The sequence below is a fragment of the Protopterus annectens genome, chromosome 17.part0 (assembly GCF_019279795.1).
Source record: "Protopterus annectens isolate FY-2018-M chromosome 17.part0, PAN1.0, whole genome shotgun sequence".
NCBI lineage: Eukaryota > Metazoa > Chordata > Ceratodontiformes > Protopteridae > Protopterus > Protopterus annectens.
The window spans coordinates 418,714,468-418,741,769 of NC_056751.1; the positions used below are offsets into that span (position 1 = coordinate 418,714,468).

General features: G+C 45.7%; 1 long non-coding RNA gene and 1 other non-coding gene across 4 annotated transcripts in view; both read left to right on the forward strand.

The window, feature by feature from the left end:
• LOC122791606 overlaps positions 1 to 27,302 on the forward strand; it is a 127,683-nt gene that overhangs the window by 44,547 nt on the left and 55,834 nt on the right. For all 3 annotated transcript variants that reach the window (XR_006363174.1, XR_006363176.1, XR_006363175.1), the window contains one exon: positions 8,821 to 8,915. This is a non-coding gene — a long non-coding RNA (uncharacterized LOC122791606). The remainder of the gene's footprint in view (positions 1 to 8,820; positions 8,916 to 27,302) is intronic.
• LOC122791874 lies at positions 23,859 to 23,945 on the forward strand. The gene has a single exon (XR_006363230.1). It is a non-coding gene; the product is annotated as a small nucleolar RNA SNORD88 (small nucleolar RNA).

The following is a 27,302-nucleotide window of genomic DNA, read 5'->3' on the forward strand; positions in this document are numbered from 1 at the left end:
TTTTGGAAAAACATTTAACTATTTTATGTCGTCGGATTCTCCCGACTCCAGTTTTGTCTAAAAAAAAACGCAAAGATAAGGACCGACACACTAGTTCCGCGGCCTCTCCAGACACCACGCCAGAGCCGACTACACGTGGTCCGGTTCTCAGCAAGACGCCTACGCAGCCCCTGACTACCGACGACACTTCTTTGGCGGTGCCTCCTGTGCCCGAGGTCGCAGGCTCCTCGGCCCACACCCTGACTACAGATACTGAAACCACTCTTGGCGTTGAACCTCAAAATGACCTTCCTCTTCTTTCTCCATCAAGGCTTTCACTAAGTCTAAAGCAGCCATGCACTAAGATACACAGGGCCCATCTCCAGGCCCCATGCCTAAAAAACAGATGCTTAAAATGGCTGAGGATTTAATTACTCTTATCAGGGGTTCTCAACCCCCACCGGACAAAAGGCCCAGAGTGGAGGAAGAATCCCCCTCCTCTGATCAGGACTGCATTATTTCAGAGCACTCTGATCAGGAACATTCTTACTCCCCTTTTGAAGACTCTGATGCGGAGGAGTCCATTCCTCTTGTATCCCCCCCAGAGGATTACTTATTTGGGGAAACTTTGCATACCTTAAGGGAACACTTCCACTGGGAAGGCCAAGATTATTCAGATTCCAAGAAAAGGCTTAGGGAATTTCTTTTATTACCTCAGCACAGGCCTCTGGCTATACCTCCTGTCTTGGACATCCTAGATGTTTACTCGGAGGTCTGCCTTAACCCAGACTCTCTGCCTCCAGCCCCAGTTAAGCCTGACCGGTACTACAGGGTTCCTGACTCGCACCATTTTCTATACAAAAGCCATGCTGCTGACCCAGAAACCATCTCACAGGGCCCCAAGGAATTAAGGCCTCCACTGCTAAAAATCCATTACCTTCTGAGAGAGATTCCAGATCCTTAGAAAGGTGGGGGGAAAAGTATATACCTCGGCTACCTTAACCATGAGGGCCTTAAACTCTGTCAGTTCCATATGCTAAAACAGAAAAGTAAAATGTCACAACCTGAACAACCAAGACTTGGAGGAGTTGCGGGATTTGATGCATAGTGCAGAACAAGTGGGTAAGCATACCTTACAATGTGGTTTTGATGCTCTAGAGGCCTCGTGTAGAGCTGCTGTTACAGGATCAGTCGTACGTAGACATGCCTGGTTCAAGGAACAAACCTTGCCTGATCATGCCAGAGCTAAATTACTAGATGCCCCTCTTCAAAAGGATGTATTATTTGGTGCTAATGCTGAGGAGGTATTAAGGAAAATGGAGGAAAAGGCTAAATCAATGCAAACTGTGAAAGATTTTCTACAGGTACAACCCCCTCGTTTCAGTAGAAATTGGCCTTCCTAAAATTGGTCCTTTCCAGCCACGGACAGACCCCAAAGAGGCAGATACAGGCGCCCGAGGGGCAGAGGACAATCCCAAGGATCGTTTAGAGGCAGACAATGGCAAGCTCCTACACAGAGGTGGTGAGGATAACTCGCAATCATTCAGAAAGCAAGCCCAATGACTTTCCCCTTTGCATGCCAAGCAAGACTCAAATGGCAGCCCCCTTAGGAGGAAAGCTGGCATTCTCAAATTGGCATTGTCACAAAAGACAAATGGATCCTGGACATTATAAACAGAGGCTACAGATTCCATTTTCACACCCTTACAAAAATGAGAGGCATGCCAAACCTGCCACACAATCAAAGGGCAGAGGCACAAAGGCAAATTACAGATCTCATAGACATGAAAGCTATTCAAGAGGTACCTACGCATGAACAAGGTCAAGGTTTTTATTCCAGGCTATTCCTGGTACCAAGGAAGGGAAAAGATTGGAGACCTATTTTGGACCTATCCATCCTAAACACATTTCTACTCGTACCAAAATTCAAGATGCTCACTCTACAGCAACTTCTTCCCATGGTGGGCAAGGAGTCTTGGCTGGTAACATTGGACCTCAAGGAGGCATACCTGCATGTCCCAATCAGACAAAATTGCAGAAGATACCTCAGATTTCTTGCAGGTTCAACCCATTATCAATTCTCTGCATTGCCCTTTGGCTTATCTACTGCGCCCAGAGTATAATTGCCTACTGCAGACTTCAAGGGATATAAATATACCCCTATTTGGACGACTGCCTGATCCAAGCAGACAGCAAGCACATTCTTCTGAAACATCTGGCTTATGTAATAATGTTGTTGAACTCTCTGGGACACCGTCAACAAAAAGAAATCAAGGCCAATACCCTCTCGGAAGATAATTTTCCTGGGTGCCAACTTGGACACAAACACCCAGATGGCCTACCTCACGCCAGAGAAGCAGGGGCAATTAACTCAATACTTCAGAGCACTAGCAAATTGCACCAGGCTGACTGCAAGGAAAATCCTGCAGGCTCTGGGATTCATGGCATCTTGCATCTTACTAATCCCATTTGCAAAGCTGCATATGAGGAAACTTCAATGGTACCTGAAAAACATATGGTCTCAACACAGCCACAGTTTGGAAACAATAATACCACTAATTCCATGTCTGCAAAAGGAATTTCTGTGGTGGGCTCAAGCATGCCAAAGGTCTTCCATTCAGCAAGCCTCAAGCAAATAGTCATCACAACAGATGCCTCGGACTACGCCTGGGGGGGCGCACATGACAGATCGGTGCATTCAGGGCAAATGGTCCCAAAAAGAAAAGCACCTTCACATCAATCAAAAGGAAATGCTAGCAGTAATAAATGCTATTATAGCTTTCAAGGACCTTCTGCAACCAGGTCAACTATTGATAAGAACGGACAACACCACAGTTATGTGGTACATAAACAGGGAGGAACACATTCATACCCCCTATGCAGACTGGCCATGTCACTTTGGAACATGGCCATGGACTTACAAATCGAACTACAAGCACAGTACTTGCCAGGCAAAGAAAACACGCTGGCAGACAACCTAAGCAGAAATATGACAGATCCACACGAATGGAAGTTGCATCCAAGTTTTTACAGAAATAATCCAAGCATGGGGAAGGCCAAACATAGATCTCTTTGCCTCCCACAAAAATCCCCAATTGACAAAATTCTTCTCAAGGATTTTCCATCCAAAGGCCTGGAGAGTGGACGCTCTTTCAGTTGGACATCAATGACCGTTTATGCTTTCCCACCTCTTCCTCTGCTGCCCAGAGTTCTATTGAAAACCAGAGCAGACAGAGCAAAGATGATTCTCATTGCTCCGGACTGGCCAAGACGACACTGGTACCCACTCCTGAGGAGCCTGACTCATTCCCCACCATGGACCCTGCCTCTAATGCCTCCTCTTCTGACTCAGCACAGCTTCAAAACTCTTCACAGCCAACTAAAAACACTCCATCTAGCCACATGGAAGATTCCTTAGCATCACAACAGACCCTACTCTCCAAGGAGGTGCAGGATGTCATTTGGAGGCCAGAAGGCCGTCAACTAGAAAAGCTTACTCCGCAAAATGGAAACTGTTTTGTGTCTGGAATGAGGAAAAAGGGCCAGGATCCTGGAAAACTGAATTTACCTCAAATACTACAGTATTTAGCTGAGCTGCTAAGCAGTGGACTTTCATTCTCCAACATCAAAATCCATGCCTCAGCCATTTCTGCAGAATACAACACTGATCCACCCTTATTCTCTCACCCTCAAGACAGTTCCTCAGAGGGGCTAAGAATCTAAGACCCCCAAGGAAACAACCAATACCTGCTTGGGATCTCAATTTCATTCTGGAAAAACTGACCTTGCCTCCCTTTGAGCCAGCTGCTTCATCAGATTTGCAATACTTGTCCTGGAAAACAGCTTTCCTTCTGGCTATTACCTCAGCTCATAGAGTTTCAGAACTACAAGCTCTCATGGCTGTGCAGCCTTTTATCATCTTCCGTCAGGACAGTTTTTCCTTACGAACCAACCCGCCCTTTATGCCTAAAGTGATATCCAGGGTAGCTTTGAATCAGGCCATACACTTGCCTACCTTTTATCCTAATCCTCAAAACAAAGGGGAGAGAGTACTACATTCCTTGGACATCCACAGACAATTCCGTTATCTGGACAGAACAAAACCTTTCAGAAAATCAGAACAGCTCTTTGTGTCCTATGCTGTAGGAGCTATCTCAAAATGGATAGCCCACTGCATACGCTTTTGCTATTCTTTTCATGGCAAAACTGTACCTACAGGCATCGGATCTCACTCCACAAGGGCCACAGCTACCTCTGCAGCTTTCCTCAGAGGAGTTCCTACCAAAGATATTTTGGAAGCAGCCAATTGGGAGTTCTGTGCATATCTTCTCCAAGCACTACCACTTACCATTATACTCCCAAAACTAGAGCAGGCTTTGCCACTGCAGTCTTGCAGGGTATCCTGGCTCCTCCTAGTTCCACCTAGTGCCTACCACCCCTTTCTTAGCTTTGGGATTCTACCCATCTGTTATGACTGCAGCTGTATGCACGATGAACATAGTACAGTTTTGTACCTACCATAAATGTAGATGTTCGAGTGCTAATACAGCTGCAGTCCAGGTTTCCCTCCCTACTTCCCCTCTTGGGACAGGCCTATAGGCTAACACATCCTCATACAACCTGATTGAAGTATTCATTTATGGTGTATTTGCTTGCATTTACTGTATTTTGATTATATTGCACTGCTTTATTGCACAAATTTATGTATTGCCTTAAAAACTGAAGAAAATGGCGTCGGCTGGTTCCTTTATACCCCTGTCGCACTGACGTCAGGGAAGAAGCAACGACAACCCAACGCCGGACCTAGACTTTGGAATTCGGCCGACCGAGGACCCGCCTGACGGCAGGAGAACCCATCTGTTATGACTGCAGCTGTATTAGCACTGTAACCTCTACATTTATGGTAGGTACAAAACTGTACTTTTTATTAGGCTGCCTGTCGGCTACGCATGACTTTCTACACTTTTTTCACTGGCTGACAACCATTCATATCACAGTTCATAAACAATTACTAGGTTGACTGCCCTTGTGGGCCATTTTAAGCCAAGCCAATTTCCCTTTTTGTGCTCAAAATAACTTAGCCCATTTAGACTGGCCTTAACCATCTGTGGTCTGTAATTCTGTACTACTCCTTATGAGAATAACTGTGATCACTCCTGCATGGTTGAAAGCGTTTAGGAGCTGCCTCCATCCATTAGTATAGGGTATGTTCCCGGGGGACATTTTCTGTTTCCTATCCACAGATCTAAGCTGCGCTTGAAAATGGAGAGCGGTGAACTTTTTTGTAGGTGGGTGGGGAATGTTTCCTAGTAGTGGTATCCTATGCGAGATGTACATGTTTCTCTAAACAGTTCTGAAACCTCTTCTGCAACATCTCTACACAGAGCATTTCTCATGACATCTGACTAAATACATCAGTAAACTGGTTGGAGGATGGCTTGAATGCCAGACAAAGGTCCCCTCAGTTTGTAGGACACAAAAGACCGTTACTGGCTTTAAGTTAGTCTGTGTAGGGCATGTTGTTTAGGCCTTGTATCCTTTTTAGTAAGACATCTTTGTGGGCATTCCAGTTGCTGCAGATGTCTGGAAAGATGCATGCCAAAGGGGGCATTGGATTCAAGGATTGCTTTACTCTGCCCTCATTAGGCAGATGATCCACAGGTCTAAACAGTGACCCATAAGACTTTCTTACCATATCCATGGATTTTTTTTCTCTGTTGCAGTGTTTTTAACGCTGATTTCATTGCCAGGACTGTGGAGCTCACCAGTGCCACTAATGTTATGGGTGCTGGGCTGCATCCATGCCAGGGTAAAAGCCTTAATTTTTTTCCTGGGGCTTCCCAGGTTAGTTATCCATTTTAAGATATGAGCACAGTGGTAAGAAGTGTGCCAGTCACGACAGTAAGTTCGGCCTCCACTGTGGTCAGCTTGTAGACTTGGATTACTGCCAGATTGGGGAATGGACCTACTTAGCTCCCTGACTCTGTGGTACACTGTTTCAGTGGTACTTATCTGCCTGGCCTCTACCCACCAGACCAGTGACATACTGGTGAGGGGTTGCTTCCTTCCTGGATGAGCTTGCTTGGCTGCTGGGTCACATTTCCTTGCCTGGCACCTAGTTTTGTAAAGGAAGGTGAATGGATGCTAAGTAGCCACATTGGTGGCTTTATGGGTCTGCAAGGACAGTGGTGAGAATTATGCAAAACAAAAGTCTGTAGAATGAAATTAGCTGTGTTGGCATATTCCCATTTGTTTTGACCACCTGCATCAGGTAATACAAGACCTTATCCCCTACATGGGCATTCATATTAACTGCCTGAGGTGGCTTACGAAGAATCGAGCGATAGTAACTATGAAATGCAACGCTGGCACTTTTTTTTCTATGCCTTGCTCAGCTGTTGCGATTTTACTTTCAGAATTTTGAGGTGATTATTTGTTAAGGGACACTAATGATGCCTAACTGGCATGGTCTGAATCCCATTTCTCAGTACTGCCTGACTTTTGCTGCCATTTCTGATGAGGGATTTTGCTTTTGAGCGATTTTTGTTGGAGCCTGTCCTGTGTCCACCATGTAATTGCATTAGCACATAATGTTTTGAAAATAATTCGCAACCTAATTTGTCTAGGTGGTTCTCTATGCCACACAACAAGAAAATGATGGATAATATACTGCAGCCCTTTTGGATGGCTTCAAAGTACTGTGCTTTGTGCAACAGTCAATGCTGGGCACCTCTTTCCTATCCTTGGGTAAGTCATTCATTGTATTGAATTTTCACTGATGTGAACATTTGCTGTGTTTGGTTCGGTGAATGAAGGTCCACTGTAATGAACCTTCAACACTGTTAGGATCAATTTCAAACAAATGTTCATATCTTATCAAAAAGAATAGGCTCTGCCCATTGGAAGTTGCAACACAAACTTCCTGAGCTCTAGTGGAGGGAATGAGTTAATAGCATTTAAAGTAGGAAAGCTGCAGCCTAAAGAAAATATCAGTCTGGGGCAGAAAAATGATAAATGAACTTGAGAGGGGGAGGGAAGATATTTGGGGAATTGATTAACAGTAACACATGAACAAATGCTAACAAAACTCAGTAAGGAATACTGATAACAGCCCTGACCTCTCGGAACAAAATTAAGTTATAAGCCAATTTTTCTTCATGTTGCAAACGGTTTTAGGGTGATTTTACCGGCCCCAAAAGATACTGGATAAGCTGGACTGGAAAACCAGAAAAAAATCTTCACACTTATCAAATGATATATGAAAATTGGTGTATACCAAGATTATATATTCCTCGTTCTGAAACCGGTATGGGCCTCTTTGAATTTCATTACATGTATAGATCTGCAATCCATAAGACTGCCTATATCTGCTAACTTCAGATCAAAACTTGGTGAAAGTTTTGAGATGGTGGCCTAATGGTTAAGGTGTTTGTCTTAGAAACACAAGGTGCAGGGTTTGAGTCTCACAAGCGATAATTGGCTAGGCTTGAAATGGCTTGCAAGGGTAGTTAGCTTAGTATTAACCTATGAATCCTATGAAACCTGTGAGAGAAAGTCTAAGATGACTTCCTTGCTTAGTTTAGCAGAAGCATATCTGTATCAAGCAGGAATGGAAACCGAACCAGAAGTGGACAGAAATCAGGCAGCAACTGAATGTGCCAAAAAATAAGAAAATATGAGAAGGCAAGAAATGTGGAAAAGGCATAAATATAGTTGGAAGTACAGACAATTTCTAAAATATCCTCCTATCTTTCAGGATCCAACACAGGAGTGGTTAAGGAAAGGTGAATTTAAACCAAAAAATGAAAGGTTAATATTGGCCCAGGATAGTGGACTACATATATATTGATTTACAAAGTCCATTGAGTTTGTGGGACAAATGCAAGTTACACAACTTGTTGCTGGGTGTGATTTGTACGAATGGCAGACTACCTGTATACCTAAAGCATAATGTGGCAATACTGTTGCATTGGGGATTGTGTAGACATTATAGTACTGAAGTAGCCAAGAAGCATTGGAAGAATGAGCCACAAAGTATTAGAGAGAGCTATCAAATAGGATCACCCCTTGCCAAAAGTTGAAAAACTAGACGCAAAAGCCATTTATAGTAGTCCTTGAAAAGAAGGTAAAAGTAGCATTGATTGAAATTGCTACACCCAGTAATTATGCTCTTTTTATACAGTGAAACAGTCATAAAGTACCAAGATTTGCAGGCAGAAACAGGGGCGATGTAGGATACCCAGACATTCCAGTAGTGGTAGGAACAGTGGGTCTCAAAGAATTTACAGGCTTATTTAGATTTGCTATAGATGCATGCAACTTCGTATGAATTGCAGGCTGAGTCAATTCCGGGCATGTTGTAGGTGCTGCGAAGAGATCTGTAGCTAACATCGATTGAAACAGTACTAATTTCACAAATTTTAATTGTATTGATATTAGAAACCCAAAAGACTTGGAGAAATGAAAATCAACCTTTTCATGGGGTGCTCATGAAGTTTTCATATGTAATGGTATAAATTTTGGGTCAGTCATTTATGTGATCTGCTTGCTATATCCATAACCATTCCTGTGTAATATATGGAATTCTTAGCTTGACAGCTTTTTCAGTATTCACCAGATATAAAGTATATAGTAGCCTGAGTAATTAAAAGATGCTTGAAGAGGTTTTATTTTTGTCCTGATGATGCCAGCACTGGGCTCTGACTCCTGCTGATTCCTTGTGCCCCTCTAATTTTACATGCAGAGGGTCTAAGGGACACTAATTTTTTTTTTTTATAGCTAAACACATTGAGTGAGTGATAGTTCCTTGTTTAAAATGTGCATTCTTTTTGGTTTTTATAGATAAGATGGAGGTACATGCAGGAATGACCTGAGACACAACCCTGAGGGATCTGCGAAGAGACATTCCAGAGCCTTCCATGCATGTTGCAAACCAGGTAAGAGACTGGTCTTTTTTTGTAGAGTCGTCCTCTGCCTAGGTACAAAAAAGCTAATTTGTTAACTCGTCCACCCCAGTGGAGTTCAGGAAGTTTGCACTGCAACTTCCAGAAGTTTGCACTGTAACTTCCAAGGAGTGGACCCTAAGCCTTTTGACAGAATCAGATTGTCCTCATGTTTCAAACAGATGTTTATATCTTTGGAACTATAATGGTTATGAAGCAAGTATAAATGGCACATCTTTCAGCACAAACTATAGTGGTAGTAGTTTACAGATCTTGAATTTTAATTTTATAAGTCACAAACAATAATTTTTGTTTGTAATATTTTGCAAACAACTTATATTTCAGCAACCATTCGAGTTACACGCCTACGGTTTGTAGCATTTTATTCATCTAGCTGAGGCTTTCATGTGAGGCTAAGGAATTCTGTCTATTTGGTTGTTGAAATATAAATATTTCATCTGTTTTTATTTGACATTTGTTTACCGGTTAAGGCCGACTTGGAACAAAGCCAATTTTCAGCGGAGGCCCAGGGAGAAACGTTCCATGCACATCCCTTTGAGACGTGGGAGGAAACCAGAGCACCCAGAGGAAACCCACACGCTCTATATAAATTAATATTATAAAAACAGTCAGTATCTCTTTACTGCACTATAGACATAGGTCAGATACTATTAATGCAATTGAGTTTGCCATTGTGTAAGCTTTAAGAAGAACTCTTTTAAAACTTGTACATAGCATGGGTTTAGAATTATTGATGCAAACTATGAACAAGCAATATTTGACTCCTACAGTAAGAGTTAACTGCAGATTCTCCTGGAGGCTTCACTCCGATGTAATAAGTTAAATAGATGGATTCTTGTGGGATCTGGGCTGCGGTGGTGGTGCTGCGGTAGCGTTGTCGCCTCCCAGTAAGACATCCTGTTCGATTCTCGGCTAGAGCGTCTTCTGTGTGGAGACATGTGTGAATGGGCGTACCTTCGTTGAAGGCTGTGCTTCAGAGCTGGCAACTTGGCACGTAAAAATCTACTGCCAATCATTAGTGGACCGGAGTTCCGCTGTGGCGACCCCTAACCAGGAAAAGCCGAAAGACGCAACATTCTTGTGGTATCTGGTATGTCTGTGTGGATAGAGATGCTTTGCCATCCCTGCTAGTTTTTGCTATGGTTAGCCTATATCTCTTGTTCCAAGACTTCCACATCACAGGCTATAGCCTTTGGTGCTACCAAAGACCTGAAAAGGAAGTCCAGTTGAGGGTATTCAGTCTGACTAAATGTATTGGTCCACAAAGCATCATATTAAGGAGGTTGCTAATGCGAGAAAACAATACATCTGAAGTAGGAATGTTCATTTGTCAGCAACCTGTGGGTTACGGATCCGATATCGGATCCGAGCCGGCAACTTGTTTCAAGCTAATGTATCCGAGCTCCTAGCCCCTCCCTTCACCCATAATCCCCTGCTAACCCTCCATGACCCCAGATCTAGTTTGTCGCGCTTGTGATGGCTGGATCCTCTTCAGAGCTCCGTAGATAAGTGAAAAAAGTTACCTTTTTTTCTACATTTTTCGTCAGAATTTAAATTTTTATTTTACATTAATACTTTTAAAGTGTGTATGAGTTAGGTTCCCTATATTTTTAATTAATACCCTCCCTTCGCTGGTCGCTAGTGTGTGAGTGTGTGTTGAGTGTCTTTTGGGGCCTGTGTGTGTAGTTTTATTCTAGTTTTATTCCTTTTAGTTAAAAAAAAAAAAAAAAAAAAAAAAAAGGGAATGGCTGAGGCCCCAAAGGCCATATTTTCTTAATGTACCGAGTGTGGCCATAAGCTCTCCCCCGGCTGATGGCCACACTCTGTGCATTCGGTGCCTTGGGGTTGAACACCTCACCTCGGGCTGTCCTATCTGTGCAGCGTTCAACCCCAGGGCACTGAAAGAACGGAGGTTGAAGTTGGTCCTGGCGGGACTTCTACCCCCGGATTCAGCTTCGGCCTCCGCTACCTCTGCTACTTCTGTGGCTCCATCACAGCCTATGATGGTTGCCACTCCTGCCCCCCTGCTTCCGACTGGGACTCAAACTCCCGCTAACGTGTCGGAGGACAGGGAGGCCAGGAGGGAGAAACGGAGGGAGAAGCACCACAAGCGGCGGGCGAGACCTCCGATGTCCTTCAAGAATGCAACTGCAGTCATAACATGTGGATTGTCCTGCCTCAGGCAGCCCTCGGTCGGCCGGATTCCAAAGTCTGGGTCCGACGTCGGCTGATGTCACACTTCTCTCCGTCAGAGCGGCTGGAGTATATAAGCATCAGCCGACGCCATTTTCTTCAGTCTTTCTTGCCGCGCGGTGCCCGAAGCAGAAGCAGTTCGCAAGTGTCGGTCAGCTCCTGTATTCTACGATACCGAAGTCATCAAAAAAGCTAAGTACCCCGTTGGGGACCTTTTCTTGCCTCAGCCGATGTCAGAAATTACTGAAAAAGTTAACAATTGTCTTTTTTGTGGTAAACAAATACCTCATAAGGATTTCCACTCTTACTGCCTCCCTTGCCTGGGCCCAGACCATGACGTCTCGGCCTGTGTAGCCTGTGCTCGCTTTAACAAGTGCACTATCAGGCGCCGGGCGGAGTTCGCTGAAGATTTTTTTGGCGATAAATTTGCTTACACCATGCCGTCGGATCTTCCGACATCGCAAACTCCCAAAAAGCGAAAAGACCGGGACCGACATCCTCGGCCCGCGTCTACCACCGACTCCACGCCAAAACCTAGCGCGAGTGCTCCGGTTCCCTCTGAGACGGTCGATCCACCGCTCCAAACCGAAGACACCGCATTACTGACGACTCGACATTACTCCGACACCAGTTATAGACCTTCCTCCGGATACCGAAACCGAGGAAATGCCCGAGACCATTGCTGTAGACAAGGTCACTCCTGCACGTGGAGCTGCCAGGCCTCCTATGGCCATGTCTATTAAGGCCTACACTAGGGCTAAGGCAGCCAGCAAAACTAAGCATATTACTTCCAAATCCTTACCTCAGCCGACTCCGGAGACGCAAATTATGTCCATGGCTGCTGATGTAATTTCCATGATTAGAGGTTCACAGGCCCATCCTGAGAGGGCATCCCAGCCTCCTCCTCCTGATAAAAGGCCCCGGGTTGAACCCCTCTGACTCTTCTCCTTCAGATGAAGACTCTGAGGGCTCTGTCCACTCTGATAGCCAGGAAGAGCTCTTCCAGACCTATGAGGACTCGGATGCAGAAGATTCCATACCTTTGGCCTCCCCTCCTGAGGATATTTCTTTTGGGGAAGTTCTGCACACCATGAGGGAACATTTCAAGTGGCAGGGTCAGGAATATTCTGATTCTAGGAAACGCCTTAGGACTTTCCTTAAGAAGCCTCAGCACAGGCCCTTAGCTATTCCTCCTGTCCTTGATGTTCTGGATGATTTGTATTCTGATTCTAGCGCTACCCCTGATTCTCTTCCTCCTGCTCCAGCCAAGCCTGACGGGTATTACAGGGTTCCAGAAACTCATTGCCATTTATTCAGGGCCCATACTGCTGATTTGGAAACTATTTCACAGGGGCCTAAAGGAGTTTCAGCCTCCACCTCAAAAAATCCTTTTCCCTCCAACAGGGAAACAAGGTCATTAGAGAGATAGGGGTAAAAAGGTTTACACATCCACTACCTTATCTATGAGAGCTTTAAATTGCCTTTTTCATATGTTCCAATATCAGGATTATCTCTTAGAAGATTTACAAAAAACATTAGCTTCTCCTGATCCTTTAGACAGGAAGACTTTGCAGGAAGCTGTACATAACACTCAGCAAGTAAGCAATCACTTCTGCAGTGTGGATATGATGCACTGGAAGCTTCATGTAGGGCAGCTATGACAGGGGCAGTGATGTGTAGACATGCTTGGTTAAAAGATCAACCTCTACCAGATCATGTAAAAGCAAAACTTCTGGATGCACCTTTGGAAAAGAACAAGCTTTTTGGTGCAAATGCTAAGGATGTGTTAAAGACCATCGAAGAAAAAGCAAAATCAGTTCAAACTGTGAAGGATTTCCTCCAGATTCAACCCCCCAGATTCAGTAGGAATTGGCCTTCAAAAAACTGGTCTTTTCCTAACCCAGAAAAGTTTCAAAGGGGTGAGAACAGACGTGGTCGAGGAAGAGGCCAATACAGAGGCCCTTACAGGGAACGACAATGGCAGCCAGGAAACCAAAGAAGTGATGCAGGGGTTTCACCTGCCCAACAACCACAAACTCAATGACTTTCCTTTACTACCGCCTACCAGGGAACAACTAGAAGCTCCCTTGGGCGGGAAATTCTCTGTTTGCAAAAAACTGGCACAGACTGACAAAGGACAAATGGATTTTGGACATTATAGACAGAGGGTACAGGTTTCATTTTCATACCTTACCAAGAAAACAAGGCATGCCAAATCTACCACAACATCAAAGGGCAGAGGCTATCAAGCAAATCACTCTGCTGACTCGAATGAAAGCAATAGAAAGAGTTCCACAACAAGAACAGGGGTTTTACTCAAGACTGTTCCTTGTTCCAAGCAAAGAATCTCAATGGAGACCAATACTGGACTTGTCCACATTAAACACCTTTCTCACAGTACCAAAGTTCAAAATGCTGACTCTACAGCAACTCCTTCCCATGCTGGGCAAGGAGTCGTGGCTGATTACTCTGGACCTCAAGGAGGCATACCCGCATGTCCCTATCAGACACAGCTGCAGAAGATACCTCAGATTTCTTGCAGGGCCAGAGCATTATCAATTCTCAGCATTGCCATTTGGCTTATCTACTGCGCCCAGAGTGTTTACAAAATGCCTGGCTTCAGTAATTGCACATTGCAGGCTCCAGGGTATACAAATTTACCCGTACCTGGACGACTGCCTCATACAAGCGGACGACAAATTGATGTTGACAAAAAACCTGGATTATGTCATACGATTACTTCAAGCTCTGGGATACACAGTCAACTTCCAAAAGTCAAGACTGCAGCCATCCCAGCAAATAATCTTCTTAGGAGCCAAACTAGACACAGCCTCTCAGATGGCTTACCTGACAGAAGACAAGCAAGAGAAGTTAACTCAATACTTCAAAGGTTTAGCAAAACTCACCCAGATGACTGCAAGGAGGTTCCTACAGGCCCTGGGTTATATGGCATCCTGCATTCTACTGGTTCCATTAGCAAAACTACACATGAGAAAGCTTCAATGGTACCTAAAAAGCATTTGGTCTCAACACAGCAACAACTTGGAGACCATCATACCACTCATTCCATGCCTACAAAAGGAATTCCTATGGTGGGCCTCGGTGAGCCAGGAAAACACAGGTATGTCATTCAAAAAACCACAGATAACACAGACCATGACTACAGATGCCTCAGACCTTGGATGGGGGCGCACATGGAAGGCAGGTGTATACAAGGACCATGGTCTCCAAAGGAAACACATCTGCATATAAACCAAAAGGAAATGCTGGCAGTTATGCATGCTATCGAGGTTTTTCAAAACCAACTCCAGCAAGGCCACTTAATGATACGGACAGACAACACCACTGTGATGTGGTACATAAACAAGCAGGGGGGCACCCACTCTTACCCCCTTTGCAGACTGGCAATGCAGCTTTGGGAGAAATCACGGAGTCTAAACATCCAGTTACAATCCCAGTTTGTTCCAGGAAAAGACAATGTGTTGGCGGACAGCCTAAGCAGGAATTTCACAGATCCACACGAGTGGAGGTTACATCCGAAGGCTTTCAGACAACTCACTTCGACATGGGGCAAGCCAGAAGTGGACCTATTTGCCTCTCGCCTCAATCATCTTCTACCAAAATTTTGCACAAGGACATACCACCCAAAGGCTTGGAAAATAGATGCCCTTTCATTCAACTGGAACTCCCTAGCAATCTATGCATTCCCACCTCTGCCACTGATGACCTCAGTATTACTAAAGATCAAAGCAGAGAAGCCCAAGGGAATCATAATAGCTCCGGATTGGCCAAGACAACACTGGTACCCACTACTACGGAGCATACGTCACACCAGGAGGTGGACCCTCCCTCAGTGGCCTCTACTTTTGACTCAACACAATTTCGAAACACTGCATCCAAACCTTCAGACACTGCAGCTAACAGCCTGGGAGATCCCATAAATAACTTCAGCTTATCTCTCTCCAAGGAAGTTCAGCGGATACTAACAGAGACTCGAAGACCATCCACCAGAAAGGTCTACTTAGCAAAGTGGAAAAGATTCAGCAATTGGAATACCAACAAAGGACATGATGCATCATTACTGAACATCCCACTTATCTTGGAATATTTGGCAGATATGTTACAGAGCGGCCACTCATATTCCTCAATAAAGATACATGCATCTGCTATTTCAGCTAGATACAACACTGATCCTCCTGTTTTCTCTCACCCCTTAGTAAGACAATTCCTCAGGGGAATCAAGAACATTAAGCCACCAAGAAAGGCCCCAGTGCCAGCCTGGGACCTCAATTTAGTCTTAGAAAAACTGACTCTACCTCCTTTTGAGCCAGCAGCTTCAGTTAACTTGCAATTTCTCTCATGGAAAACAGCTTTCCTGTTGGCAATTACCTCAGCAAGAAGGGTTTCGGAGCTACAGGCCCTAATGGCAATACCACCCTTTATTATTTTCCACAAAGACAGGGTTTCATTAAGGACCAACCCTACCTTTATGCCAAAGGTGGTATCTAGGGTTTCTCTAAATAAAGCCATTCATCTGCCTGCTTTCTTCCCCAATCCTGAGAATAAGGGGGAAAGACTTTTGCATACCTTGGACATTCATAGACAACTTCGATACTACCTGGACAGAACCAAGGCCAGTAGGAAGTCTGAACAGCTCTTTGTAGCTTACGCTCCTGCAGTCCAAGGAAAAGCAATTTCAAAACGGACTATTTCTAAATGGATTGGACATTGCATCAGATTCTGTTGTTCCTTTCATGGATAGACTGTTCCAGCCTATGTAAGACCACATTCCACCAGAGCTACAGCCACCTCTACAGCATTTTTAAGAGGGGTGCCTACAAAGGACATTCTAGAAGCTGCTACATGGAGCTCCGTGCATACATTCTCCAAACACTACAATCTCCCTCTATATTCCAGATCCAGAGCAGGCTTTGCTTCGGCAGTCCTGCAGGGTTTGATTGCCACACCATCTCTTTCCTAGAGCATACCTCCTCCCCCAGCTAAGCTATGGTATTCTACCCACATGTTATGACTGCAGTTGCATTCTTGAAGGACATAGTACAGTTTTGTACCTACCATAAATGTAGATGTCCGATAGACATGCAACTGCAGTCGGGTTTCCCTCCCTCCATACCCCTCTATGCCTAGGGTCCACTCCTATCCCCCTTACTCTTAGCTGGGGATATCTGTTATGGTGTATTTGTTTTATTGCTCATGTATTTGTTTGGAATCCTGTTTTTGTCTTCCAATTTGATTACAGCCTTCCTTGGAGGGCACCTGGCATCTGGGGCAAGAAACATTGAAGAAAATGGCGTCGGCTGATGCTTATATACTCCAGCCGCTCTGACGTCGGAGAGAAGTGCGACATCAGCCGACGTCGGACCCAGACTTTGGAATCCGGCCGACCGAGGGCTGCCTGAGGCAGGACAACCCACATGTTATTACTGCAGTTGCATGTCTATCGGACATCTACATTTATGGTAGGTACAAAACTGTATTTTTCGGCCCCGCCAGCTAAGCAGGCTTCTCCCTCCATTGCTTCTAGGTCGTCTCCTCCTCTGCTTCGATCCCCTTCTTTCTCCCCGGGGCCCAAGGAGGAGGAGACCTGATCTCAGTCTAGGTCATCGAGGCGGCATTCCAGGCCTGCCTCTGTGGCCTCTTCGAGATCCACATTGTTTATCTGATGCAGACTTGGACCGGATGATGCGAAGGTTCATCCAGGCCCAGCTGCAGATGGGAGTGCTCTTGCCTCCCCTTCAGGGGAGCTCGACACCTTTTTTCCACCCAATTTTTCCTTCTCCGACCCGCTACCCGGGTTCGGAGTGCTCGGAGCCGAGCAGCCTTGGAGCCAGGGGTGGGTCGGCGCCGACAGTACTTGGTACTTCAGATCCTACCCTACCCTCGAGTCTGTCGGATCCGACCTCTCGGAGCCGTGGTCCGAGCTTCGGATCCGGGGGGATTGTGTGCTTTCGGCTCCGTCCAGGTCTGAGCACACTGGTCCCTCTGATCCGACGGTCTCGGCGCCAGCTCTGATCCCTTCATCGGATCCGAGTGGGAGCAGACTTTTGGATCCATTAGAGAGTGGCTCTCCCTCTGCATTTGATGTTGTGGAGAGGGCTCTTTTGAGAGCATCCGGACCCCCGGTCCTTGCATCGACTCCTCCCTGCACTCCCTCTCTGCTGGGCCAGGCTTCCATCACCCGGCCAAAGGGACAGCCTGCTTCGATGTCACAGATAGTTCCATTGGAACAAGATGTTGCTGGCGAGGCCTCCTCGGACAGTCCCCCCGAGGAAGCTCCCCGCAAGCAGCACGTTGGCTCCCCTGAGTCCTTAACAGAGGACACTGACTTGGAGGAAGGGGAAGGCTCCCCAAGATCTCAACCCCTGAGGATGTCTCCTTTGGAGACATCATGGAGATGCTGAGAATCAGAGGTGGGTGGTCTGCCCCCAAGTCTTCCTCTGATGAGCCCGTGTTTCTGGAGGCATTCGAGGCAGGCCAGTCTACCTCCTGGGTGTCCCCTCCAGCCGATCCCCTGGTGGACCTTATTACCACCAGGGCATGGAAGGATCCGGACACCGTGGAGCCAATACCCAAGCGACCGGATAGGATTCTTAGCCCCCCCTCAGACCGGTCACATTAGAAAGGGCCCCCCTGTAGATGCCATGTTGACGGCGGCAGCCACAAAGAGGGAATTGGCTCAGGAGAGTCCCTCAGTCCATCCACAGAGCAAAGTGTCCTGTTTGATGGATCGCTTAGGGAAGCGAGTCTTTAGTTCAGCGACCTTCTCAGTAAGGTCTCTGAACTATATGGCACACGTCATCAGGATGCAGTGGGATCTTATCAAAGAATATGCTGCATCCCCCCCTTGAGTCCATGTCTGAGGAGGATAAACAATTGTACTCCACCCGAATGGCCACTCTGAGATCTATTTCAAGCACCTCTATGCGGCTATTGTCCCATGCCACAGAGGGAGCCGCTAGGGCCAGCGGAGCAGGCCTAGTCATGAGACGTCAGGCCTGGCTCCGTCATTGTGACTTTACGGAGCCCTTTAAAGCTTCCTTCGCGAACGCCCCCTTTGATGGTTGTGCCCTTTTTGGCAAAACAGTTAGAGACGCTTGTCCAGAGCGAGAAGGACAGGAAGATTTTGTCTGCCGTCAGAGTCCGCTTCTCTGCTCCCCAGCGGTTCTTTTCAAGGAACCAAAAGGGTCAGAAGAAGATGTGGTTCCGAAAATCACAACATTCCCAACCAGCTCCGGACAACCAGTCCTACCGTGGCAGAGGTGGACAGGGAGGACGTCGCCCTAGGGGCAGAGGGGGGCTCCGAGATTTCGGGTCCAGAGAACCTTTCTCTGAACGGCCCGCGCAGCAGCCCTGAGGGGTTGCTCGGCTGCTCCACTCTGGAGGCATTTTTCGAAGCATCTAGTGGCATGGGAGTCCATCACAACAGACCGCTGGGTGCTTCGCATCATATCCAGAGGGTACAAAATACCAATTCTCCATGTCCCCCAATCCAAGAACCTTCACCAGATCACAGGGAGGCTGCAGAAATACAGCAGCTGCTAAGAAATCTATCCTCCCCCTTCTGAGGGAGAATGATTGGATGTGCTCTATAGACCTCAAGGATGCGTATTACCACATCTTAATGGACAAACGATCCAGGAGGTTCCTTCGCTTCCAGCTGCGAGCCAGTCACTACCAGTTCAGGGTCCTTCCCTTTGGCCTCACCACAGCCCCCCGGGTGTTCAAAGTGTTAGCAGTGATTGCGGCCCATCTGAGACTCCAGGGAATTCAGTTCTTCCCGTACCTGGACGACTGGCTCCTGACCGCACCAACAAGGCATCTACTTTGCTCAGCCAGAGACTTCTTTCTCTATCTAGCCCCACAACTAGGCATTACTATCAATGTCGGCAAATCCCTACTGGCTCCAACACAGATCATAGAATTTATAGGTGCCAGAATAAACACCAGAGATTTGCGAGCCTTCCTAACTGCCGAGAGAATCAGGAATCTTCAACTTCATGTGCGGGCTATCCTTCATTCAGAGGCTTCACCAGCAGAATTGATCCTGAGGGCACTAGGCTCCATGGCAGCAGCGATTACACTCCTTCCATGCGCCCGTTTGAACATGCGAGTCCTGCAATGGACTCTGTTAGTGCAATGGTCCTTCCTATCCCTTCCTCTCCACCATCCCATTGCTATCAGCAAGGCTTGCAGAAGGGCGCTACTATGGTGGCTCCAAGCATCAAACTTCCATACGGGCCGTCCCTTCTGCACCTCTCCCCCTATCGCCACGATGACCATGGACGCTTCCCGCCTCTGGTGGGGGGTGCATTACTCGGGCAGGACAGTCCAAGGCACGTGGAACGGTACAGAGACCTCCCTGCATATCAACGTTCTGGAGATGAGAGCGGTGCTGTTGGCGTTCCAAGCACTTCAGAGCTTCCTCCCCGCAGGAACGATTGCAATTCACTCGGACAACATGTCAGTAGTCTGGTATGTCAACAAACGGGGGAACCAGATCTTCTCCTCTTTGCCGTGAAGCCATGAGAGTGTGGGAATGGGCGATCTCCACCAACCGCTTTCTGATTGTTCCGGGAGGACCACCCTTCTTAAGTGGTCTCTCAATCCTCTAGTAGCAAAGCAGATATGCACAACATGGGGGCAACCCTGCTGCTTTTGCATCTCCATCAATCTTTAATCCCCCACCAGGGGAATCTCAAGGCTCTGGTGCATGCTTGGCCACCCGGTCTACTCTATGCCTATCCTCCTCTTCCAATGATGATACAATTCTTACAGAAAGCCTCACGGTTGGGGAGCAAGATGATTCTCCTTGCCCCATTCTGGCCTCGACAAATTTGGTTCCCTTACCTGTGGTCTCACCTTGTGAATCACCCTTGGATTCTAGATCCCATTCCGTATCTCATCTCCCATCCATTGGACTTGCCAACTCCAAACCTGGACAATCTGAAACTGACAGCTTGGTTGCTCCAGTTCACCAGTCAAAGCCATCCTCGTGGCAGCACATAAGCCCTCCACCAGGAAGGCATATCACAGCAAATGGAAACGTTTTTCCATCTGGGCGGAGCGCCGCGATCTAGATCCCTTTACGGTTCCTCTTCCATCCATTTTAGACTTCCTAACTGAACTCTTTCAAGAAGGTGCTAGTTGTTCAACTGTCAAAGTGCAATTGGCAGCCATTTCTCATTATCATGTGGGACATGATACACAACCCTTGATGTCAGCCAAATTGTGTAAAACCTCTCTCAAGGGTGCCTTTTTACTTAGACCTCCTGTAAAAGAAGCCGTACCCCCATGGGATCTTACTTTAGTTCTTCAAGCCTTGACTGCTCCACCCTTTGAACCCGCTGCTTCAGTGGATCTCAAATTCTTGTCATGGAAAACAGCATTCCTTGTAGCTATTACTTCAGCGAAAAGTGTCGGAACTTCAGGCTCTTTCTGTAAAGCCTCCATACCTGATTTTTCACCATGATAGAGTGTACCTCAGGATCAATCCCTCCTTTCTTCCCAAGATAGCATCAGAAACCAACATAAACCAATCCATAAATTTACCAGTTTTCTTTCCTAAAAATATCAAAATAAGGGTGAGTACAAGCTGCACTCATTGGATGTTCATAGGCAGCTTCGTTTTTATACCCATAGGACGGCTGGCCATAGACAATCCGACCAGCTGTTCGTTTCCTTTGCCAAATTTAACTTGGGGAAAGCTATCTCTTTATCTCGCTGGATTTCCCAATGTATCCTGCTAGCTTATCAAGCCTCTGGTAGACCCTCACCAGAAGGAGTTAGTGCTCATTCCACTCGCTCCATTTCTACTTCTGCGGCTTTCAAGTCTAGAGTTCCTTTGGATGATATTTGTTCTGCAGCCACTTGGGCTTCATCTCATACCTTTATCAACCACTACAAGCTAGACCTGCTTTCTAGAGGGAGAGCATCCTTTGGCTCTGGGGTGCTTCGTAATATCCTTCCATGATGGCCACCCAGGGTGCAGGTAGCTGGGGACTCTGTCCCACAGATTGCTGACAAATGAACATTCCTACTTCAGATTTAGAAGTTATGTACTCACTATAACGTTCCATCTGAGTAGGTAGTTCATTTGTCTGCAACCATCCCCCCCTCCTTCCCCCTGACCTTCTTGGATCTATTAGTTTTTAGATATCCTTTCTTGGAGATATATATGGAGAGGCAAACTCCATCTGAGGTCATGGAGGGTTAGCAGGGGATTATGGGTGAAGTGAGGGGATAGGAGCTCGGATCCATTAGCTTGAAACAAGTTGCCGGCTCGGATCCGATATCGGATCCGTAACCCACAGGTTGCGGACAAATGAACTACCTACTCAGATGGAACGTTATGGTGAGTACATAACTTCTAAATTTTGACGCACTCCTGAATTTGGAAATAATTCATGTCTGCGTAGTTGCCAAAACTTTAAACATCATCCCTCTGTACCTGGGTTCTGCCGTTTAGATCTTTAAGCATGACGGCAGCTGTGGTGGTGTATCCGTGTATTTCAGGGAATATATTGCCTCAGAGAATCCTTAAGGGCTCAAATTAAACTACAGGTTGCTTTGCATGGGGTTATCGGGTAATAGATGGTTGGAGCACCTTCTTTGTACCCTGATAACCATAGAAGATTTTCTCTGTTTTTAAAATATTTTGGTGGCTTAACTACCCTTTAATACACTAGGGCACCTATGCCTCCAGTGTAGGGTATGGCGCTTAAGCATTCTTAGATTTGCTGCATTGAGCAGCTGGTAAACAAACTGCCAGAGGACCTTTGCCTGATTTGTTTACAAATACAGCTGAAACCGGTAAGTTCTTCAAAGAATAAGGTCTGACCTTAAACTTGTGACCTTCCTTTTAAACTTGCAAGAGACCCCACTGAATTTTAAGGACTGCTACAAGTATGCCAATGTTTTTTTTTTTTTTTAACACTCTGCAAAATATCAAAATTCACTTAACTGTACCACCCTTTACCTTTTAGTGAACTCTGCACCCATTTAGAAACTAGAACGAAGTGTCAGAAGAAATTAAAAAGTAAACCACCCTGGTGGTCTACCACCATAAATAAACTCAACATCACAAGAACAAAATCACCTTGCAAATCCAAAAACCCTCTTCTCAAGGAATATGTCCAACAGAAAATAAGTGTTTGGTCCACTAAAGGAATCCTCGAAATTAGGCTGGCTGATGTGAGTAAATGTGTTTACCACCTGTCTGTTAAAATCTTGTGTGGATGGTGTGGTGGTAGGTGTGTAAATATTCAGGGCAAATTTTAGAATGTCTGTCTCATATCCCCATCTGGGAGATTTGTACAGTGGGCCATCTTCCCCTGCCAAAATGACCCATTAGTTCACCTGGGGGCTGGGTTTTGCTGCTTCCAGCACCAGGGCATGCAGAAAGCCTGTTCTCTAAACAGAATTAGTCCTTCAGCTGATTCATTCTCTGAGTCTCACCAGTGCCACCCATGTTGGAATGGGTGTTGGGCTCCTTCACTGCCAGGTTAAAATCCCTAAAGCGAATTTGTTTTCTTGGACTTCCATACCCTTTTCCCACTTTGAGAGAGGTGAGCCATTTGGTAAGGAGCATGCCGGTTAATAGGACAGAAAGAATGACCAACCTGATTTCCTCACCTGTATGCAGCTTCCAAACTCACCTGTATGCAGCTTCCAAACTCAAGATAACTGCTGGAAGAGACCTGCCTAGCTCCTTGACTTTGTGGTGGTGTCGCTGCTCCAGTAGTATGACTGCCTGTCCTCTTCACAGCTGACCACCAGCAGGCATCATTGGTCTGGTGGGTGTAGATGTATTCTCCTCCCCTGGATGGATGAGCTGCTGATGGTGACTGAAGCTCATTCTTACCTGCCCCCTTGTCTTAAGGAAATTGAATGGGAGGTAAAATGATGCACTGCAGGAGCAGTGGTGCAATCTACCTGCTGCTTTTGACCCTGTACATTAATTGATATCACTGGGCACAATCCCCACATGAGCATTCGTTTTGAGTGTCTGTGATTGCCATGTGAATCACAGTAGTCATTAGAGATCTGTAATACTTGGCACTTTTTTCTGTTTCGTTTTCAGAATTTCGAGGCTATATATGTTATCGGAAATAAGTGATTGCTAGAAGAAGCTTTCGCAGCTTACCTGTAAGTTACGGTATAGTTCCTGTCCATATCTGTGTTTTTTCTGGGCTCACAGGCAACTAGTGTGCTGTCTTGTCTCACAGCTTCATGCTAGTGTCCATCCATTCTCTGTGATAGAGATATAAGCCACAATCTGACATTGTCCACTTCCTGTCGCTCCTTACTGCTTGACTTTATTAACGTCGCTTTTAATTAGGGATTTTACACTTGAGAGGTTATTTGACAAAGCCCATCCTGTACATGTCTTAATTACATTAGTACATACAGTGTTAGGACTTTTCAACTTAATTTGGCCAGGTGGTTCTCATGTCGCATTACTGAAAAAGTGATACTTTAGTGTAGTGCTGTTAATGGCTTCGTCTCATTTTGAAGTTTGCATGCTTGCAGTTAAATCTGTAAGTAGTAGCATCTAATTTTCTTGGTAAAGTAATTTTATGTAGTATGCTTGTTGTGTTCATAACCAGTGTGTTTCTCTTGTATGTGTGTTAAATTTAGCTTGATGGCTCTTTCAGGATTCCTTGTATATGAAGAATGAAGTAGTCTTAATCTTAAAAGGTACTTTTGTCCCAATGATGCTAGCACTGGGCTCTGATTCCTGCTGATTCCATGTGCCCCTCTGATTTGACATGCAGAGGGTCTGAGGGACAGTGCTTTTATAGCTAGTCCAAATGAGTATTGGTTCCTGATGCAAGGGTAGCAGTTCATGCAGGAGAGAACAGACTTGATATGTAAAGCCCTGAGAGAGAGCCTTTCATGCACTTTGCAAGTGCAGGTAAGATATTGGTTCCAAGTGAAGTAATCCTTTCACCTTATATATACTGGCCGATAGATTCAGTGCCAACTTTACCACTCACTCCCCTACCAAAGGACCAATTACAATACTAGTAGGTTGTCAGGCACCCAGTATTACTGCTGCACAGGTTAAAACAGCACTGTCCAAGACCAAGAATACAGATTCTGTGGGACCTGACAATATCCCTGGCTGTGTTCTACAGGAACTACAGAGTGAACTGGCACCACCTGTGTGCCATATTCAGTCACAGCCTCACCTCAGGCTTTGTCCTTATCGAATGGTGCACTGCTACGGTCATCCCTCTCCACAAAGGAGGCGCAACTACAGACACTGGTAACTGTCACCCGATTAGTCTGAGTTGGATATGCAACTCTATGGAACACATTATCATGGTTCTAATAAACATATAGGGAATCTCCAAACTCTGGATCCCACACAGTTTCTTTTTGTGAAGGGTAGATCATGGCAGCTCAACCTGGTTGACTACTACAGGTCAGTCACCAGAGGTGTAGATGAAGGTAAGGTGGTTCATACAGCCTACCTTGATCTGACCAAAGCCTTTGATACCATTCCCCACTTAGGAACCCTAGAAAACTCACTAAGCTAGGCATAAACCCCTATGGGTTGCAAACTGGCTCACAGAAAGCACAAGTGTGAAAGTAGCTGAATCCGAATCAGACTGCCGACCAGTCACGGGTGGAGTCCCACATGTTTTTCCTGGGTCCTCTCCTGTTTGGTATCTACTTCAAGTCCAGGCCAACAAGAGACTCTGGCTGACTAAGTTCGCAGACAATTGCAAGTTTGGAGCTGCTATTAATTCCTCAAGTGATATTGACATCCTACAGAAAGGCCTCACTGAGACCAACGACTGGTGCCAGAACCATGGCCTTAAGCTCGATGCCAAAAATGTCGTCACCCCCCTTTGGGAAATACTCGGTCCACATCAGTGGTAGTCCACTGAACACAGAAGGCATAAGAGATCTGGGAACACAGGTTGATAGCAGCCTCTTTTGACCACCACATTGCCACTGTGGTCAGAAAGTCCTATGTGGTACATCTCATTACTAAGGGTTTTGTATCCAGGAAGAAAGGGGTCGTTATCTCCCTCTACTCTTGCCTCATTAGGCCAGTCATCGGGTACAATACCCCATTTGGCATGTACCTCACTAGACACCTGCAGCAACTAGAGAGGCCGCAAAAGTACCTCACAAAGAGGATCCTAGGCCTTAAACACTTGTCTTTTATATTGACAGACTCAAAAAAAAAAAAAAAAACTGTTCTGTCTCATCGCCTACTTAAAGGTGATCTCTGCTTGACTTGCAACACCATGTCTGACCCAGCTCTGTTACAAATGATGCATCTAAAGAAATCCCAATCCCTCCACACCCCATGCTGCAAAGACCTCAATCTCATTACCACAGTCAACAGAACAAGCTGGAGGGCTAGGTTCATAACCCAGAGACTGCCCATGCTATGGAATAAGACTTCCTGTACATGTCAAACAGAGCACCTCACTGGCCCTCTTAAAGAGAAATCTTGAGTGGATGGGAAATAGAAAATTTACCCTGGGGATCACTCCAGTGGCTTTGAACTGCTTAAGGCTGTGTAGGCTTATTCCTCTGTGAAAGCTCCTCTGTCAGTCATTTCTGCTTGTCTGCCCTTGTCTCCTCCTTTGGTCTCCAAATTAGAAGTTAAATTCTTCCTTAAAGGCTTCCTTCACATCAGACCTCCCAGGGAGCCTTTTCCCCTGCCTTGAGACCTCTTTTGTCTTTGAAAAACACGCTGCGACTGTTTCAACCTGCAACACTACTTGGCTAGTAAACAGCACAGTCTTCCATCACTTCAGGAGGGAACTTGTTTATTTTACATTTGTTAACGGGGGGTGTCTGACAGAGCCGAAAAGGCCCATTTTCAGCAGAGGCCCGGGGAGAAAAGCTCCACAAAGAAAAATTACAGACACATTTAGTTAGACATGCTCAGTATACACACAAATTACAAGGGACATTGTTTGCGTGCTGCATACCACTGTAAAAACGTGCTGCATACCACTGTAAAAACGTTAGTGGAGAGAACAAAAATGTTAATTTTAAAAATAAAGGTAATTTAATAGATTTGCGGTGTACAGCTGAAGTTTGGAACATAGGTAGAATACATACATAGTACACAGGTATAGTACATACATTGTAGATTAGCCAGTGTTTGTGAGTAAGATTGAAAACTATTAAGTACTCTAGATTTAGTATGTATATGTTATCCGCTTTCACTAGCCTGGGGGGCAATCCTGGCACTGCCAACTTTGCTTGAGATGTTGCCTGATGAAGTCTTTAAAGGAGGCTTTGGATATGTGTTTTGAATGCTAGTAGGGACAGAGTTCCATTTTTTAGCCACTGAACTACTATATAGTGCATCTCCAAAGCTATTGTAGCTGTTGGTGACTTCTAGTAGTAGTTTGCTTGATGATCTAAGAGGCCTTTTGGCTGAGTGATGTTGTACTAGGTTTTTGAGGGCAGGACACTTAATGGGAAGGTAATAGAATGACACAGGCAGAGCTGATTGTAGGTTAGGAGGTTGGGCCGTTCAAGCCAGTGGAGCTGTCTCAAAGCAGTGCAGTGAGTTCTATACGAGCAGTTTGAGAAGCAAAGCGGGCAATTCTGTTATAGCAGGCTTCCATTTTGCTTAGTTCAGTTTTTTCAAGTCATTATGCCCCCCCCCCCCTTCCTAGTTTTCCATAAGGATAGGGTTTCCTTGCATACTGGCCCTTCTTTTATGCCCAGGTTTGTGAATGAGTTGTCACTTAACCAGTGTGCTCATTTACTTTTTTCCCCCCTCCACAATAGTCTAGTGCGAGTTCTAAACACCTTGGCTATGCATAGACAACTGGGATTTTGCTTACCCTTAGAAATTTGATCCGCTTTTTGTTTCCTTTCATCCATGGGCTCTGGGAATACCCGTTTCCAAGCAGACCATTTCCACCTAGATTTCTAAGGCTGTTTCCTTTTATTTTTTTCACAGTAAGAGCCTTCTACTCCTGTTAAGGCTCATTCTATGTCAGCTGTGGTTTCTTCAGGTTTATATACTAACTCCACTTTCTGTACTTTTTTGCTTTCCGTAACACCTGGATGAGAACCAATTACTAGCGTTGGTGTTTTCTATTTTGACACCACCGTTTTTCACGAGGTTGCAAGCAGCCTCTCTTCTGGATCTTGATGTGT